The 12363-nt window shown below is 41.7% G+C and overlaps 1 protein-coding gene across 2 annotated transcripts in view; it reads right to left on the reverse strand.

Annotated features, from left to right (window-relative positions):
- Nucleotides 1–7679: 7679 nt before the first annotated feature.
- The window catches only part of LOC139393257 (chemokine-like protein TAFA-5), a 172769-nt gene continuing 168085 nt past the window's right edge, over nt 7680–12363 (reverse strand). Inside the window, exon 5 of one of the 2 annotated variants that reach the window (XM_071141735.1) lies at nt 7680–9496. The gene's annotated coding sequence lies outside the window, so the exon portion shown is untranslated. The remainder of the gene's footprint in view (nt 9497–12363) is intronic. The other variant, XM_071141734.1, reaches the window with a different exon arrangement.

The following is a 12363-nucleotide window of genomic DNA, read 5'->3' on the forward strand; positions in this document are numbered from 1 at the left end:
GAAATGTACTTATAATGGGAACATATATGTGTAATAAATGTATTATTTTTTTATAGTGGATCTGTGGTTGCGCCACCAATATAATCTAAACAGAGCCAGATGTGGGCGTACACAAGCCAGAATGAGGTCATAAAGATAATGATGGCACACGGCCAATGGGAGTTAATCATCTACATAGAAAGGAGGGAACATGTCTGGTGGAAATGTATAAATACTGATGTTTTGAACAAGAAGAGTCAGTCGTTCCATGGAATTGCTCGGCTTCTGTTACTCTTGTAATAAAGTATTTTTGAATTGACAAGTTCCGGTATCTGAGAAATATTTGATTCAACATTTCCACAACACCATCTAGACCTTGTGAGTCTTTCAGAAAACTTTTAGAGTCAATGACTCAAGTGATTGCTGAGTCTGATTAAAGAGAACATCTAGCTGCCCTGATTCAAGTCTAGTCAACTTTAGTTGAAGTGTAGGCCTAAGTGACAGAACCCCCAGTGAAACATGGAGGCCCAGAGGATAGATCAATAGAGAAATACTGTAGGTCTCAAGAAAGAAGTCACTCTTCATTTCTTGGTTCTTCTGTGGTACTTATAAAGACAGCTACAATAGCAAAGAGATTGAAGCCAGTTTAATTTGATATTTATTGGACATGAAAATATGGCCTATTAAGTGTAATGCACTTGAGAGTCGTATAATTAATTGTAGTCTATTTGAATTGCAGATCACCCCAAAGCATTGTCCGGGGTCTGCTATGATGATAAACATATGACAGCAATCATGTCACCTCCATAGAAATCATACACAGCAATCAATGTTTAATTAAATGTCTACTTTAACACCATTACGATAGCTATTACTGCACTGAGAGTATAAATGAAATTGGATTCCAAGAAACAATTAATCCGATATTATTTATAAGGCATCGTTATTTAATACTTTTCAAAAATACATAAAAAATACACAACTCAGGCAGATAAAAAGAAAACATTTGCTGATTCATTACTGCCTTTTAACATGATCTACTGTAACACCTCTAGCTCTCTCTTGGCTCGCCTTCTCTTCTTTGTCTCTCTCGATTTACTCAGCTCACCAGCTCTCTCTCTCTCTCTCTCTCTCTCTCTCTCTCTCTGTACTCCTTACTCTCAGCCCTCCCTCTCTCCCTCTCTCAGCTCTCTCTCCATCCCACTCTTTTCTCCCTCTACCTCTCAACTATACCTCCCTCACTCATACCTCTGTCTCTCTCTCCCTACTTCTTTAGCTCTCTCCATCCCAGGCCATCTTTCTCTCCTCTCGGTTATGCAAAAACTCTGAATAATTTATTCAAGGCCCAGCATTTAGAAGTCTTAATCCTGGGCTGATGCTCTTAGGTGAGCCATAATTGTTTGAAACTGTAAAAGTGGGATTTCAGCCACTCAGATAATCACCCACTGTTAGGTTAATACCCGAGAAGGGAGGGATGAATGGATGGAGGCGGTACTGGAGGGATGGAGTGAACAAAAAACATGCAAGATTCAGCTGTCAGCTCGCCTGGTCAGCCTGGTCAGAATTATCATCCTCGCTTGGCCGGTGCAGGGGGGTACGTTATTAACACTCACCGCTCATGCCCAATTCTGTCCTCCCTCCTTCCCACCTCACAAAATCGTCCACCCCGTCCGCCCCAGCAGTCCCGGCCTAATGGAAGCTGACAGGGTGTAAATTAGTTTAAAAGAGTTGGCTGGCGGATGGTCATTTTTCTCATTTAGTGGTAAGATGAGCTGGCCGAGCCCCCAGCTGTCTGTCTTCCTTCCTGTGGGTTAAGAGGACGAGAGGCTCAATTCAACACATCAGGCCTTGATTACCATCTTGATGAGGCTGCTCCTCTCTCCATTTTCTTCCCTCGCTGTATCTCTCTTTTTTTCTCACTCTACCTTTCTCTCTTTCTCACCCTCCCTCTCTCTGTCTCTGCTTCCCTCCCTAACTGGGGGAGCAGAGGGTGGAGCAGAGAGAGGGAAAGAGAAAGCGAGAGCAAGTGAGAGAGAACAAGAAACCTATGGATGTAGGATTTTGTCAAGGCTTAAAAGTATTGTGTTGCAGGTCTGTTCAGCAACACAATAAAAGCTGCAGCAGCGTGAGCTACCATGGCGATGTGCTCTGCTTCCTCCAGGCGCTCCTTTTCTCTCTCCCTCTCTCTTGCCTGTCTCTCTCCAGGCTCCGGCTCGACTGGCTGTGTGTCAGAAACTCTCTCCTTCCTCAAAACACAGAGCCCATAGGAACAGCCAAACCAGTCTTAATGGACCGGCCTTGACCATATTGCATGTGTTTATACTAAATACCCCGATTTAAAAGGCTTGATTAAGGACACAGGGTTTTTAAGGATAATGCATAACAAAATGATGGACAATGGGATTTGGGGTTGATGTTAATTCAGGTGATACCAGGTGTTTTTCAGTGTTTCTTTATAATTGCTTTGGTAACTGCAAGCTTGTGATTTATTGTTGTCCACTCTGTCCCTGTCCTTGCTGGGTTGAAGAGGTGGCCTTAGTTATCCTGAACATGTGAAATGATTTCATACTGTTGATGGCTCCATATACTCCATTTGTTCTGGTTCACAACTACGTTTGACCTTCCAATAAAGTCTCCAAGCCAATGTGATTTACCTTCAAGCAAGATGACCTTTTCCTCCTTTGAGTAATGAGCATTTCTGAGAACACACACATGTACAATACCAAAGTACAGTAATTAACATTAAAGCCAGGTCCGTGTCCACGTGCACCAGATGTTTCCTGGGTTCCTGTGAGGTGCATGTATAATGAGAGAAAGAGAGAGATTAGTCATTAATGGAGGCTGTTAGCAGTGGTGTGAAGTACTTACGTAGTACTTTCAAGTATTTTTACTTAAGTAGTTTTTGGGGGGTCTCTCTATTTTACTATTTATATCTTTGACTACTTTTAATTTTACTTCACCACATTCCTAAAGAAAATGTTGTACTTTTTACGCCATAAATTCCCCTGGTACACAAAAGTACTTGCTGAATTTTGAATGCTTAGCAGGACCGTAAAATTGCCTAATTCACACATTTATCAAGAGAACATCCCTGGTCATCCCTACTGCCTCTGATCTGGCAGACTCACTAAACACACACTTTGTTTGTAAATGATGCCTGAGTGTTGGAGCATGCCCCTGGCTATCCGTAAATAAATCATAATATTAATAATTATGCCATCTGGTTTGCTTCATAAGTAATTTGAAATTATACATTTAGCAATTACATTTAGTTTTTATACTTAGGTATATTTAAAACCAAATACTTTTAGACTTTTACTCAAGTAGTATTTTACTGGGTGACTAGAGACATTTTATACTAAGGTATCTTTACTCTTACTCAAGTATGACAATTAGATACTTTCCCCACCACTGGCTGGTAGTTAGTTAGTGGTGTTTAACGAAGCCTGAAATCCCAGCTGACACCAGCATGTCTTCTTCTTCTTTGGGTTGGAGAGGAGAGCCAGAGAGCCTCAATCAACAGTCAAGAGGATAGCACTGGCCTGGAACACCAAGCACAGACTGTACAAAACGGTACTAAACCAGGCAAAGGGTATGATGATAAGGGGAGGTGTTTGTTTAGACAGAGACGGGGTTTTAATCCGAAATTAACAGTTTAGTTGAACAGCTCTATTGCAAAATGTTTAGATCTGTCACAAATTCCAATCTGGTTAAGGAAAACAACAGACATTCCAATTCACAGTCTGACTCACAGCTATCTTTGCAAAGATCGAAATGTAAAAGTAGTCAATAGAATCACATCACACAACACAAAGGATGCCACAACTGTTAGGCACACCTCTCCTCCTACAGTACATCCCTGGTGTATTAGTCAGGAGCTGAGGTAATGTTTAGCCTTTCACTGTCCTAGCCTTGACAGATCATTGGACCCAGTGCTCAGAAAACACCAAACAGTTTCATGGCTCGAAAATATTGGTGACGGAAGACATCTTCAGAGGAAAGCAGCTGCACGAGCCATATTGCTTTATTGATCCCCCCCCCCCCATTCGAAAAGCGCTGGTTGCACTTCTTTAGATTTATATTGTAAACAAAGGCGTACAATATCAAATGTGAATTAGCACTTAAATGTTTTCCGTCACATCAGTTCATATTTTGTGCCATTGGTGCAGTATTGGTATTGCAGCAAGGCTGCAGAGGTTTTATGTGTAGAGAGGAGGAGTCTTAGTGTTTAGTGTTGGTTCTTAAAGCAGAGGCAGGCTCTGCTCTGTCTCTCTCCCCTGTAGACGCAGCTGAATAACGGAAACACAAACACTGTGCCTTTAGGACGGCAACTGGAAGCAGTCGAAGGCATAACATCAACCTCAACACACACACAGACACGCGCAAGGAAACACACATGTACAGTGCCTTCGGAAAGTATTCAGACCCCATGGCCTTTTCCACATTTTGCTATGTTGCAGCCTTATTCTAAAATGGATTAAATTGTTTGTTTTTTTCTCTCATCAACCTACACACAATACCCCATAGTGACATCACCATAAACCCATAATGACATCACAATACCCCATAATGACAAAGCAAAAACATTTTTTTTAGAAAGGTTTGCTAAAATAAAAAACATCTCATTTACATAAGTATTCAGACCCTTTACTCAGTACTTTGTTGAAGCACCTTTGGCAGCGATTACTGCCTCGAGTCTTATTGGTATAACGCTACAAGCTTGGCACACCTGTATTTGGGGAGTTTCTACCATTCTTCACTGCAGCTATTTTCAGGTCTCTCCAGAGACGTTAGACCGGGTTCATGTCCGGGCTTTGGCTGGGCCACTCAAGGACATTCAGAGACTTGTTCCAAAGCCACTCCTGCATTGTCTTGGCTGTGTGCTTAGGGTCGATGTCCTGTTGGAAGGTTAACCTTCGCACCAGTCCAAGACCCTGAGCATTCTGGAGCAGGTTTTCATCAAGGATCTCTCTGTACTTCGCTCCATTCATCTTTGCCTTGATCCTGACTAGTCTCCCAGTCCCTGCCGCTGAAAAACATCCCCACAGCATGATGCTGCCACCACAATTCTTCACCGTAGGGATGGTGACAGGTTTCCTCCAGACGTGACGCTTGGCATTCAGGCCAAAGAGTTCAATCTTGGTTTCATCAGACCAGAGAATCTTGTTTTTCACGGTCTGAGAGTCTTTAGGTGCCTTTTGCAAACTCCAAGTGGGCTGTCATGTGCCTTTTACTGAGGAGTAGCTTCCGTCTGGCCACTCTACCATAAAGGCCTGATTGGTGGAGTACTGCAGAGATGGTTGTCCTTCTGGAAGGTTCTTCCATCTCCACAGAGGAACTCTAGAGCTCTGTCAGAGTGATCATCAGGTTCTTGGTCACCTCCCTGACCAATGCCCTTCTCCCCTGATTGCTTAATTTGGCCGTTCGGCCAGCTCTAGGAAGAGTCTGGGTGGTTCCAAACATCTTCCATGAAAGAATGATGGTGGCCCCTCCTGGGTCGCGCAGTGGTCTAGGGCACTACATTCCAGCGCTAGCTATGCCACCAGAGACTTCGCGCCCAGGCTCTGTCGCAGCCGGCCGTGACCGGGAGGTCCGTGGGGCGACGCACAATTGGCCTAGCATCGTCCGGGTTAGGGAGGGTTTGGCCGGTAGGGATATCCTTGTCTCATCGCGCACCAGCGACTCCTGTGGCGGCCGGGCGCAGTGCACGCTAACGAAGGTCGCCAGGTGCACAGTGTTTCCTCCGACACATTGTTGTGGCTGGCTTCCGGGTTGTATGCATGCTGTATTAAGAAGCAGTGCGGCTTGGTTGGGTTGTGTTTCGGAGGACGCATGGCTTTCGACCTTCATCTCTCCCGAGCCCGTACGGGAGTTGTAGCGATGAGACAAGATAGTAATTACTAACAATTGGATACCACGAAATTGGGGAAAAAAGGGGGGAAAATATTTAAAAAATTAAAAAATGATGGCGGCCACTATATTCTTGGTTTTCCAAATCATGTCATAATCAATTGAATTTACCACAGGTGGACTCCAATCAAGTTGTAGAAACATGTCAAGGATGATCAATGGGAACAGGATACACTTGAGCTCAATTTCGAGCCTCATATTAAAAGGGCTGAATACTTATGTAAATGAGGTATTTTTTTTGTAATACATTTGCACACAAAAAATAAAACTGGTTTTCGCTTTGCCATTATGGGGTGTGTAGATTGCTGATTTATTGAATCCATTTTATAATAAGGCTGTTGCATAAGACAATGTGGAAAAAGTCAAGGGGTCTGAATACTTTCAGAAGGCACTGTGCAAATACGAACACATCAACAGAACAGGATTGGGAAATGCGGATATGATACACATATCACTATAGAGCTATAGGAAAGAGAGAAAGCATTTACACAGACAGATATACACACAGTAATATTCTCCCATTTGTATGTGACCCACTTTGCCTCTTTCTCTACGGCAAAGACATTATCACAAGCTGTCTATTGTACCTCTAGGAGAAACTCCTCATTGTACTTTCCTCTAATCAAATTAAAATGTGTATGAGACACGACTCCTCCGAACATCACACCGAACCTCCAGGATACGGGAGAGATTATTGAAAATGAATCAGATGTAATTAAATATTTTACAACTGTCTTGACAATCGCAGGCTACACACGCACATCACACACGTACACGTACACAAACACACACACACACAAACACAAATGAAAAACACACGGGTCCTTTCAGGAAACTCACTTCTCATTTGCATCCTATGAAAACTTCTCTGTCAACAACAGCTGTCTTAGTCTCCAGCTGGTGTTGGTGGAACAGGCTGATCCAGTCCGTCAGGATTAGGAAGGAACGTCAGTCATCCACCCAGCCGGCTAGTCAGACTGGTCCCAGTCAGTAAGTCAATGAAAGTCAGTCAGTCGGACTGAACAGCAGAGAGCCAAGTGTGGATAAGAGAAGTTCAGCATCTGGATCTTAACAGGTTGGATGTTCATCTGGAAGGTATAGGCCTCCACTCAGAGCCTAACACACAACATTTGAATTTGTGTCTTTCATGGAATCTGAGCCCCTGGCTGAAAACCAGGACCTTGGACAGTACCACCTAATGTAGCAGGAGTCTGGTTATATGGTGCTGTCCAAAGGACTGATATCATCTCTTTTTATGTGTTTTCACTAGCATTAGATCCGTAGCCCGTTGCAGGGTAACCCTTTGCAAGTTCTTCAACATCGTAATCTTGCAGTTCATTAAATATCGACCAGGTGTACTGCTCTGCATTTGTACAGTATATTGTTGTATAATTATGGAATCCATTCCACCATAATACATACAGCCAGCAGCATACACATATGGAGTCAGTCAAACTATAATGTCTGTCCTAACTGTCTGAGCAAATGCCTTAATCAACTCTGTATCAATACATTGATATGCATATATTAGTGTAATCAAATCCCATTGAGACTGTCAATAAATCATTTGATTTGGTTTACTTATGTATATCAGGTGTATGTATACCTATTAGATATGTATGAGGAACTTACATGTGGACAATTAGACACTTTTTAATTCTGGCTGTCAGGTTTTGGCATATAGGACAGGATAATTAAATAAACGTAATACAAAATGAGGTATGATACATCTTACTTCCTTGAATAAATTGGATGACTTTGAAAACCAAAGCGTCTATATTAGCAAGTGATGGTTCTTTCATGTATTTCCTTTATTCTTAAAATATTTCATGATAAAAAAAGTGTCTCATGTAAATGATTCTAAAACTTTTCCCACAATGCCTCCCTTCTTCGCGTGTCATCATCATCTCCGTCTCTCAGGACTGGAGGTCAGCATTGTGCGACAGACACAAAAGCACAAAGAAATACACTAGACATTATAGAGAAATGAGTAAGTAATCCACGCCTTTTACAATGCAATACTGCAGCAATCAGCAGGTTCCAAAGGCTGCTCATTGACTAAAGTGACAAAATCTCTGTCTGTGATGAGTTACATTTTTGATAGATAGTGACTCTCAGGCCTGGAATTCAATCAGTTGCATTGAGGGTTCAGTCAGATTGTTTATGCTGTGTCAGAGTTGTTAACCACATTAAAACCGTACACTGCAAGACACTCTCACAGGCATCTGTAAAACATGACCATTAAATATTGAAACATAACTCAAGAGCATTTTTTTTTATTTTATCTGTGATTGATAGTTTGGGAGATTAGAGGTGTGAGAGGGGAGAAGCTTACTTGTCATGAGAACAGAAAGAGAGCAGGACAAGCCAGCGTTAGAGAGCTTGTTTTTCACGTTCTATGGCTGCCATTTTGTCACCACGTTATTCATGTCGAATAAGGTTCTCTACAAAGGTACAACATATAAAACTGTTAAATATATACGTTTTAGGCCTTTCAAAATACATTTCATGAAATGTGTCTTTCCACCACCCGCCAGCCTCAATCAGAAATGACAGATTCAATGTTCTCTTTTTAGCCTCAATGATGATCAGTAGTTTTGCTCTTTTACCTGTTTTTACCAACCATGCTTGTTGCAATGTGTCCCAATTTGTAGCTTTTGAAAAATGCAAATCAGATTTTCTTTAATACATACATGTATGTTTACCTACATCTCCAGTTTCAAAATACAGTGGTGGGTTTAGTCAGAGAAACAAAAATGTCTGCAAAGTTTTTAAAGGTAAGTCCTTTGATTGTATACGTGTCCCACTAGACTCTATAGTCTATGTTCAGAATGACATAAAGCCCAACATCTACAGCTATGAGGGCAGTCGTTGTTGTGTAGCGAGAAAAAAAGGTATCCATTTCTCTTTCCTAATCTGGTCCATCTCGTCTTACAATAAACTGTTCTTTTTTTTCCTCTTTGGTCTATAAAAATGTGGAGAGTGCCAAAGGTGTACTCCAGCAGAAGGCCTATTCACAGCAGAGCACAGGGCGAGCAGTGAGCATGTCATCTGGTCCAGTCTGGTCCCATAGTCTGGATAAATCCAGTCCAACGTTTGGTCCAGTCCATAGTCTGCCGCTAGGTCAGACACATCAGAACGCCTCGGGCCAGGTTCACAATAATCCTGTTCTTTGGAATACGTCTCTCTGTCCCATTGCAGTCTAACAGAAGCAGGTATGATTGAAGTAAGTGGGAGCCCTCTGTCCACTGAACAGACAGTAGCTGAACAGTACAAGTAGTCGATCTAAATGGCTCCATAGATACCCTCTCTGGACAAGGCGCTGACGGAAACCGGACCTCCATGGCACTAGAGGGTTCTGCTCATTTACAAAGCAGACGGACGCTAATAGAAGGGGGCAGACGGGACATGTTGATCCAATGACAGACAGTGGGTTATCTACAGCAGATGGTCATTGGTTGGTCGGAGCCGCAGAGGGGTGGAGCCAGAAGTCAGGGCACAGGAAACATGAAAAAGCTTCTCCAGAGTCAAAGATGAGACCTCGCTCTCGACTTCAAGTGCCCTCAAACACTCCGGTATTGGCTGCCGTTGACTGTGTTTAAGAGACCTGCAGATCAATGAGAACACAAGTTCTGTCAGAGTACAGGATAATCAATGCTAGCTAATCACACACAATCCTTAAACAATGCTAAGTTGCTAAAACTTCAAAACATGCTAAAATAAATCAATGCTTGTGGTAGAAGTTGCCCAGGCCATAACCACAAACAGATCTAGGTTTAGATTACCAAATGCCAAATCTCAATGTTGACATTTTAAGGGGGTGAAGAATACCTTGGACTAGTTATTAGGGTCCACAGCTACCTACTCCGCAATGACTGTTCCTAAATTAACGTTGTATATTTTACTCCCATTACTTTCGCTCCCATTATTCCCATAATAGATACTGTATGTGGAACTTATTCAAACGTCTACAGCTCTGAAATGAAGTTATGAAGAAATTGGACAGTCCCATACTAATCATTGTCAACAACAGTATGTTCTGGGATTCAAATATTGTGAATTCTGCTGGGGCATTAAACCATAGCAACAAAACAAGTCTTACAGTGCAGAACTGTAAAACAATTAATCAGCCTCACAGAAGAAATGTGGAGAGAGAAAAAAAAAGTGTAGTTGGTCGGCACGCCATCTGGCCTATGTGTGGTCTCCAGCCAACTTGATAAAGGCATTGATGCTTTCCAAGATTGCCGGGGCTGCTTAATTTATAATAATGAACTCTTGACAATTACACAGAGTGCAAATTGCCATGAAAGGGGGCAGGTGTTAGATTAAAACTGGGGGAAATCCGGGGATAAAAACAACAGGAATGGAGCAATCAGCAACTAAATGAACCTGCGTCATTTAATAGGATAATGTCACAGTGTAGTGTACTCAGTGGCTGCAGAGGAGAAGGTATGGAGGGAATGACCCAAGAGTTTCCGGGCTAAGAAGAGGGACATGTCTCCCACTAATACGCCCAGTGCAGCACCAGCCAACCTGGCAATTAGCGCCATTAGAGGTTCTGTACTGTTGCCGCGTCATTATGGCAGTGACAGTCACGCTGCCCTCTAGTGGTAAAATAAAGTTTACACTGAGACTGAATTACAGTAACAGAGTGGATGGAATAGATTCATTTGTTTGTTTGTTGGTTCATTCTTTTGTTAATGAATTAATCCATCCATTCATTCAACATAGGCTAATGGAGAAAACATGGTAGCCTAGTACAGTAGTGGCAGGGTGTCTCTGTGATATCTCAGGAGAATTTGCATGCAAATTACTTTAAATAGACTACAGGCAGTGAGACTCTGTCTGTGTTGGTTTCCCTTTCTCTCCAACTACAATATCTCTCTCACACTGGCCGTGGTAAAAATATAATACTGTAAATCTTGCACACAAATCTGATCTCTATAAAAATGGAAACTGGCTATTAATGTATAGCATGATTATTGAAAAGGTTCACATAGAAAATATGTCATTTCTTAATCTTATACTGGGTAAAGGGAAAGGGGTGATACCTAGTCAGTAGTACAACTGATTCCTTCAACTGAAATGTGTCTTCCACATTTAACCCAACCCCTCTGAATCAGAGTTCTGTATCTCCAGTAACAGATTTCTGATGCTTAGGAGAATACTAAAAGCAATCCTGCTGGCCAAAAATATATATTCTGCTTTAGCTGCCCAACTTTCAGGGTGACCCAAAACAAGAGCATCAATGAGATGTCACGTTATTGACAATAGCACAAGCATTTTCACGGCACAAAGGTTTTTAGGACGCGACAGAACTTCGGGTAAATTCAAATGGCGTGAACTACTGTGCTGCTACAGGGACATAGAACAAATCAATCAATAGCTATCAGTATTCTCTTGAATAAGAAAATCAACTTATGGAAATAAAATATGGCTTGAGGCCATCTCTCTCTCTCTGTCTCTCTCTGTCTCTCTCTGTCTCTCTCTCTCTCTCTCTCTCTCTCTCTCTCTCTCTCTCTCTCTCTCTCTCTCTCTCTCTCTCTCTCTCTCTCTCTCTCTCTCTCTCTCTCTCTCTCTCTCTCTCAAATAGTAATAAAGGGATAATATGATTTAGATTGATAAGTGACAGAGCGTGTAACTAGGCTTATATTAAAGTGCCTGAGGAAGATGTGATCAAATGATTGAGGTGAGGTACTGTAGGCTAGACACGTTTAGTATGATTTAGATTGATAACAGAGAAAGTAGGACTAGTAGAATCAGTGCATGAGGAAGATGTGATCAAATGCTACCAGGGCTGATTGGGGATCTTTATGTTAGACGTGTGTGTTTGATATTCCCCAGACACTCCCCATGTTCTCTCAGGAGAAGAAAGTTCAAAGCTATCGGTGCTGTTATCTTAATCAGCTCTTTCATATTACATTTCCTCTACACATCAAATAAACTAACGCTGCTTTAAGCCCAGTGTAAATACACATCACACAGTGTACAGCACATCAGGTCACCAGAGATCAAATTGTGTGTTTGTGTACAGTATGTTCACTTTAATTCCACCATGACCAACTTTGGGAAACACTGTTTTAGGGTACATATTTTAAATATAAAAAGGTACAATCATCACACTTTCACTCTCAAAAAAGGGGTACATTTTTTCCATCATCATTACTTTCCTGCATGCTCTACTGTAGGTGGATAAAAAAAAAGGTTTTTAATATCTGTCTTTTTCCATGTACATTCATTGATTGATTCATCTTGTGCTACACAAAGATAAATAACATACATTTTTCTAAACTAAACGTTTGTTAAATTTTTTTGCATCCATTACTGAAATGGTTGTTCAAGTTTAAAATGGCTTACAGTGCATTCAGAAAGTATTCATAGCCCTTAACCTTTTCTGCATTTTGTTGTTTCACAAACTGAGTTTAAAGTGGATTCAATTGTCACTGGCACAATACCCCATAATGTCAAAGTGGT

Source organism: Oncorhynchus clarkii, chromosome 33 (genome assembly GCF_045791955.1).
Source record: "Oncorhynchus clarkii lewisi isolate Uvic-CL-2024 chromosome 33, UVic_Ocla_1.0, whole genome shotgun sequence".
Lineage (NCBI taxonomy): Eukaryota > Metazoa > Chordata > Actinopteri > Salmoniformes > Salmonidae > Oncorhynchus > Oncorhynchus clarkii.